The sequence below is a fragment of the Dendrobates tinctorius genome, unplaced genomic scaffold (assembly GCF_039654945.1).
Source record: "Dendrobates tinctorius isolate UK_male_01 unplaced genomic scaffold, ASM3965494v1 ptg000006l, whole genome shotgun sequence".
Classification (NCBI taxonomy): domain Eukaryota; kingdom Metazoa; phylum Chordata; class Amphibia; order Anura; family Dendrobatidae; genus Dendrobates; species Dendrobates tinctorius.
In genome coordinates, this window is record NW_027361674.1 from 7,785,035 (window position 1) to 7,791,858 (window position 6,824).

A 6,824-nucleotide genomic window follows, 5' to 3' on the forward strand; every position below is an offset into this window, starting at 1 on the left:
GCCCTCAGGGGTTAATAAGGGTTTTTGCCCCCAGTGGCCGCTGGTGTTACTACAAGTTTAGTGAGTCTGCTGCTGGGTCCCCCCCGGTGGCCGCTGGTGTTACTACATGCTTAATCAGTCAGCAGGTATGACCACTCCCTCCTTCCTATAAAGGGTCATCAGGTGCTGCACTCACTGTTGGTGATATTATTCATTTGGAGACCAACCAAGCTGGACTCAGGAGCAGGCTGTGTTGCAGTGGAGCTCCAGCTATCCCCTTATTCTGGTGCCTTACTCTGCTGCTCGGAGCATTAGCAGCAGAGAGAAGCTAAGTCTTCTTTTTTATTTTATTTTACCCTTAGGTGTCTGTCGTATCTTTCCTTGTTGGTTATTTGGTGCAGTGCACGTTTTCCCTGTCTCACCTCCTGGGGAGGGGGTTTGGGGTTTATCTCAGGGCTAAACAGGAGATAGGGACAGATTGGGGACTTGGGCCTCACTATCATCAAGTGTACCCCCAAGTTAAGGAGAGTCAAGGCACCCTCTTAGCCTGAGGGGCAGTTCAGGGGGCCAGGTTCCATGTCTCTTGTTTTCCCCCTACTGGCCCTTGACAGGAATCCACAAGACCTCTGAAGGTGTCTTGTAGTATCTGGCACAAGGATGTTAACATTAGATCCTTTTTATCTTGAAAAGTTATGCCCATATATCAAGTAGTTATTTCTGTTCATGAATCAGTTTTGATATGACAAAAATGGAAATAACATCATTCCGTACAGGAGCCATTTATTACAATGGGAACCCAAATGTCTACACAACATTTTTTTTTGTCCAGGCAAAAAAAAAAAAAAATGTTAACAACTGTATCCATTTTGTTTTTAGTCTTGTAGTCTATGGGAAATGGATACAAACAGATGGTCATCCATTAAGTCATTTGTTAAAACATTTGTTCCTCAGCCTTTTATAGGCAGCCTGCGGCCTAGAGAATTGCAGTTTGATGCAGTAGATGAGTCCCAGGCGGGTGCGGAGCAGCATGATGACATCATCACTTTGACATCATGTGTGAATGTCCCAGTGCAATGACATAACCGTGCTAGTCCGCCTGCACCTTGATAATGTCTGCTATCAGACTCGTCAGGATCTGAGGTTAGGTGAGTATGTGATGTTTATTTTTTTCATTTTAGTAGTACTTGTAGGGAGACTTTGAGGGCATCATACAGTGTGAGGACTATGGTGGGGGTATAATATAGTGTGGGGATAATCATACAGTGTGGGGACTACTGTAGGGGCATCATAAAGTGTATTATCTACTGTCTGGGCCATCATACAGTATAGGGGCATAATATTGTGTATAGAGGAGCTATGGGGGCATCATACTGTATATAGGGAGCTGATAGGACTTTATGAAATGTGTATGGAGCTGTGGGGACATTCTACTCTGTATAGGGAGCTATGGGGAGTTGGGAACATCATATTATATACTAGATGGTGGCCCGATTCTAACGCATCGGGTATTCTAGGATAGTGATCCACTTTTTACTATTGATTCTGCCTATGCAGCATCAATAGTAAAAGATAGAAAGTTAAAATAATAAAAAAAAATTATAAAAAAGGTTATTCTCACATTCTGACGGCCCCCGATCTCCTCTCCATGCTCCCGGCATCTTCCGGTCCCAGTAATGCTTAGCGCGAAGGACCGGGGATGACGTGACTCTCACAAGAGCGTGATGTCATCAGTAGTGTTGAGCAATACCACCCGATACTGAAAAATATCGGATCGGAATGGATCGGCTGATCTAAAAAAAGTATCGGGTATCGCCGATTCCGATCCCGGAAGTCCCATTCAAGTCAATGGAACAGAAATATCAGAATTTAAAAAAAACCATTTTTTCCCTGTAGGCTAATTCTACATGAAGAAAAACAACTAATAATAATGTAGAATGTATTGTGGGAGGTGTAGGAGACATTAAAGCCATAGAGGTTTAGCCCAATCAAATGGAATAGCAGTAATTTTTTTTTTTTTTTAAAGACGTTCGTAGTTACAAAGATATTGACTATGTTAAAGTCTTTAATATTTTGTCAGATATGTATGTTTCACTACTTCCATGCTCTTCACCTTCTTTTTTATTTCTCCCACACTTTCTCCTTCATCATCCTCAGCAGCATCTTTTTCATCAACTTCTTCTTCACATTATTCATCTTCTTCTTCACCTTCTTCCTATTTTTTTTTTTTACATTCTTCATATTCTTCTTATTCAACTATTATTCTTCTTCATATTCTACTTTTTCATCTTCTTCCTATTCTTCTTCATCATATTCTTATTTGTGTCAGGCATTCCTGTAGTTGTAATCTATAAAAGTTTGAAGATCACACCTTCCGTTCAGCCTGTCACAAAAGATTTACAACAGGATTTGTCCGCGTTCAGATGGGCCTTCAGTAGCAGGCCTTTTTCAGGGGCACCACGAGGAGGAACGGACTCACCCCATACACTGCTTAGTCTTCTTCTTATAAATTAGATAATATCATTTGCTCAGATTTTTAGTCTTATGCTTAATATTCTTCTGCTTTTGGTTTTTATGCTTCTTGTTCTTCTGTCTCTTGTTGTTCTGCATCTTGGTGGTTGTCTTCATGTTCTTTGTCCTCATGGTCATCTTCTTCAGGGTCATCTTTTAGGTATTCTTCTCTGTGGTCTTCAGGGTCGTCGTCTTCAGGGTCATTGTCAGGGAGATTCAGAGTGAGAATCAAAAACCATTTCCACAAGCTTGAACTTGGAAAAGTAGCAGAAGGTACAAGAAGGCTGAGGAACTGCTAAGAACCAGCTGACGGTGATGGAACCCAGATGGGTAGCAGAAGGAACATTAGCAAATGGAACTAGCGAGGACCAGCTGACAGTGCTGGAACCCGGAGGGGCAGCAGAAGGAACAAGAGCCAATGGCACAACTGTGGACCAGCTGACGGTGCTGGAACACGGTTACTAAGCAGGAGGTACCTGTGCTACAAAGCACTACCAAGGACCAGCAGACGTTGCTGGAACTCGGATACCAAGAAGGAAGCACCTAGGCCAAAGGCACTGCCGAGAACCAGCTGATGGTGCTGGAACCCGGATGGGTAGCAGAAGGTACCCAGGAAAAAAACAAAGTTGCAAGGCTGTGAGCCAGCCGCAGTTACCGAAGCCTACAGTCCTACAGGGGGTGCTTGTCCTATTTGCACTACGGAACCAGCCTTTATTACCAGAACCCGCAGCCCACATAGGAAGCAACAAAACTGCAGGCACCATAGACTCGGCTAACCCGACCGCAACACGACAGGACAACGTATTGGTGGCAAAGTGACGTTGACACTACCCGGAAACAGCAGGCGTGCTGGAACCAGGCTGGGCAGGAGGGAGTGCCCATGCCAAAGACACTTCTGAGAACCAGCTGACGGTGCTGGAACCCAGATGGGTAGCATTAGCTACAAGAGTCAATGGAACTACCGAGAACCAGCTGACGGTGCTGGAACCCAGAGTGGCAGCAGAAGGAACAACAGCCAATGGCACAACCGTGGACCAGCTGACGGTGCTGGAACACGGTTACTAAGCAGGAGGTACCTGTGCTACAAAGCACTATCAAGGACCAGCAGACGTTGCTGGAACTCGGATACCAAGAAGGAGGCACCTAGGCCAAAGGCTCTGCCGAGAACCAGCAGACGGTGCTGGAACCGGGATGGGTAGCAGAAGGAACAATAGCAAATGGAACTAGCGAGGACCAGCTGACGGTGCTGGAACCTGGAGGGGCAGCAGAAGGAACAAGAGCCAATGGCACAACTGTGGACCAGCTGACGGTGCTGGAACATGGTTACTAAGCAGGAGGTACCTGTGCTACAAAGCACTACCAAGGACCAGCAGACGTTGCTGGAACTCGGATACCAAGAAGGAGGCACCTAGGCCAAAGGCTCTGCCGAGAACCAGCTGACGGTGCTGGAACCCGGATGGGTAGCAGAAGGTACCCAGGAGAAAAATAAAGTTGCAAGGCCGTGAGCCGGCCGCAGTTACCGAAACCCACAGTCCTACAGGGGGTGCTTGTCCTATTGGCACTACGGAACCAGCCTTTATTACCAGAACCCGCAGCCCACATAGGAAGCAACGAAACTGCAGGCACAATAGACTCGGCTAACCTGACCGCAACACGACAGGACAACGTATTGGTGGCAAAGTGACGTTGACACAACCCGGAAACAGCAGGCATGCTGGAACCAGGCTGGGCAGGAGGGAGTGCCTGTGCCAAAGACACTTCTGAGAACCACCTGACGGTGCTGGAACCCGGATGGGTAGCATTAGCCAAAAGAGTCAATGGAACTACCGAAAACCAGCTGACGGTGCTGGAACCCAGAGTGGCAGCAGAAGGAACAACAGCCAATGGCACAACCGTGGACCAGCTGACGGTGCTGGAACACGGTTACTAAGCAGGAGGTACCTGTGCTACAAAGCACTATCAAGGACCAGCAGACGTTGCTGGAACTCGGATACCAAGAAGGAGGCACCTAGGCCAAAGGCTCTGCCGAGAACCAGCAGACGGTGCTGGAACCGGGATGGGTAGCAGAAGGAACAATAGCAAATGGAACTAGCGAGGACCAGCTGACGGTGCTGGAACCCGGAGGGGCAGCAGAAGGAACAAGAGCCAATGGCACAACTGTGAACCAGCTGACGGTGCTGGAACACGGTTACTAAGCAGGAGGTACCTGTGCTACAAAGCACTACCAAGGACCAGCAGACGTTGCTGGAACTCGGATACCGAGAAGGAGGCACCTAGGCCAAAGGCTCTGCCGAGAACCAGCTGACGGTGCTGCAACCCGGATGGGTAGCAGAAGGTACCCAGGAGAAAAATAAAGTTGCAAGGCCGTGAGCCGGCCGCAGTTACCGAAACCCACAGTCCTACAGGGGGTGCTTGTCCTATTGGCACTACGGAACCAGCCTTTATTACCAGAACCCGCAGCCCACATAGGAAGCAACGAAACTGCAGGCACCATAGACTCGGCTAACCTGACCGCAACACGACAGGACAACGTATTGGTGGCAAAGTGACGTTGACACAACCCGGAAACAGCAGGCGTGCTGGAACCAGGCTGGGCAGGAGGGAGTGCCCGTGCCAAAGACACTTCTGAGCAGCAACTGGCGATGTTGGAGCCCAGGATCAATCACGGAGCAGGCTGAGGCCTACTTGGAGCAAGTTTTACATCGGTTGTACACTACAACTGATTGTAACCGTGCTCCACTTAGGCCTCTGGCTCTACTGTCTCTAGTATTTCCCCTGGCCTCCAACCCCGCAAGTTGCTGCTCTGAAGTGGAGTCTGCCCAATCCACACTTGTTCCTGGGTTACAGGGGCTCAGTCACGTCAGTGGATCCCGTGATGTGTATCCGGCAAGGTTTCCTGCTCAGTCCTCATTCACATTACTAGTAATGGGAATGTGGACAGAGCAGGAGACATTGCCGGACTCACATCAGGGGATCCACTGACGTGACAGAGCCCCTGTAACCCAGGAACAAGTGTGGATTGTGCAGACGCCACTTCAGAGCAGCAACTGGGGGGTTGGAGGCCAGGGAAAATAGTAGAGACAGTAGAGCCAGAGGCCTAAGTGGAGCATGGTTAAAAATCAGTAGTAGTGTGACTGTGTAGGCAGCAGGAGACTTTGCCATCCACACAGCAGGGGAGCATCTGGCGTTACTGAACCCCACTGACACCGGAGCGAGTGTTTCTATCTGTGCGGATGGCACTTCCAAGCTACAACAGGCTGTGTTGGAGCCCAGGATCAATGCTCCGAGCAGGCTGAGGCCTACTTGGAGCAAGTAGAAAATAAGATGTTGCGTGATTTTGGAGGCAGCAGGAGACTTTGCCATCCGCACAGCAGGGGAACAGCTGGCGTTACTGAACCCCACTGACACTGGAGCGAGTGTTTCTATCTGTATGCACGGCACTTCCAAGCTACAACTGACTGTGTTGGAGCCCAGGATCAATGCTCCGAGCAGGCAGGAGACATTGCCGTCTACACAGCAGGGGAACAGCTGACGTTTCTGAACCCCACTAACACAGGAGCTAGTGTGTTGTTCTCTGGGAAGACGACCCTTCTGAACACCAACTGGCGTTGTTGGAGCCCAGGTTGAGGCATGGAGCATGCTGAGGCCTGATGTTGTTGGCATGTGGAGGCAGCAGGAGACTTTGCCGTCTACACAGCAGGGGAACAGCTGGCGTTACTGAACCCCAATAACACAGGAGCTATTGTATTTTTCTCTGTGAAGACGGCACTTCTGAACACCAACTGGCGTTGTTGGAGCCCAGGATGAGGCATGCAGCAGGCGGAGGCCAACTTGCAGCTGGTTTTATAGAGGTTGTAGACTACTACTGATTGTAACCGTGCTCCACTTAGGCCTGTGGCTCCACTGTCTCTAGTATTTCCCCTGGCCTCCAACCCCGCCAGTTACAGCTCTGAAGTGGCGTCTGCACAATCCACACTTGTTCCTGGGTTACAGGGGCTCTGTCACGTCAGTGGATCCCCTGATGTGTGTCCGGCAAGGTCGCCTGCTCTGTCCACATTCCCACTACTAGTAATGGGAATGTGGACAGAGCAGGAGACCTTGCCGGACACACATCAGGGGATCAACTGACTTGACTGAGCCCCAGTAACTCAGGAACAAGTGTGGATTGTGCAGATGCCACTTCAGAGCAGCAACTGGCGGGGTTGGAGGCCAGGGGAAATACTAGAGACAGTGGAGCCAGAGGCCTAAGTGGAGCACGGTTAAAAATCAGTAGGCGTTTGAATGTTTGGATGGAGCAGGAGACTTTGCCGTCCACACAGCAGGGGAGCAGCTGGCGT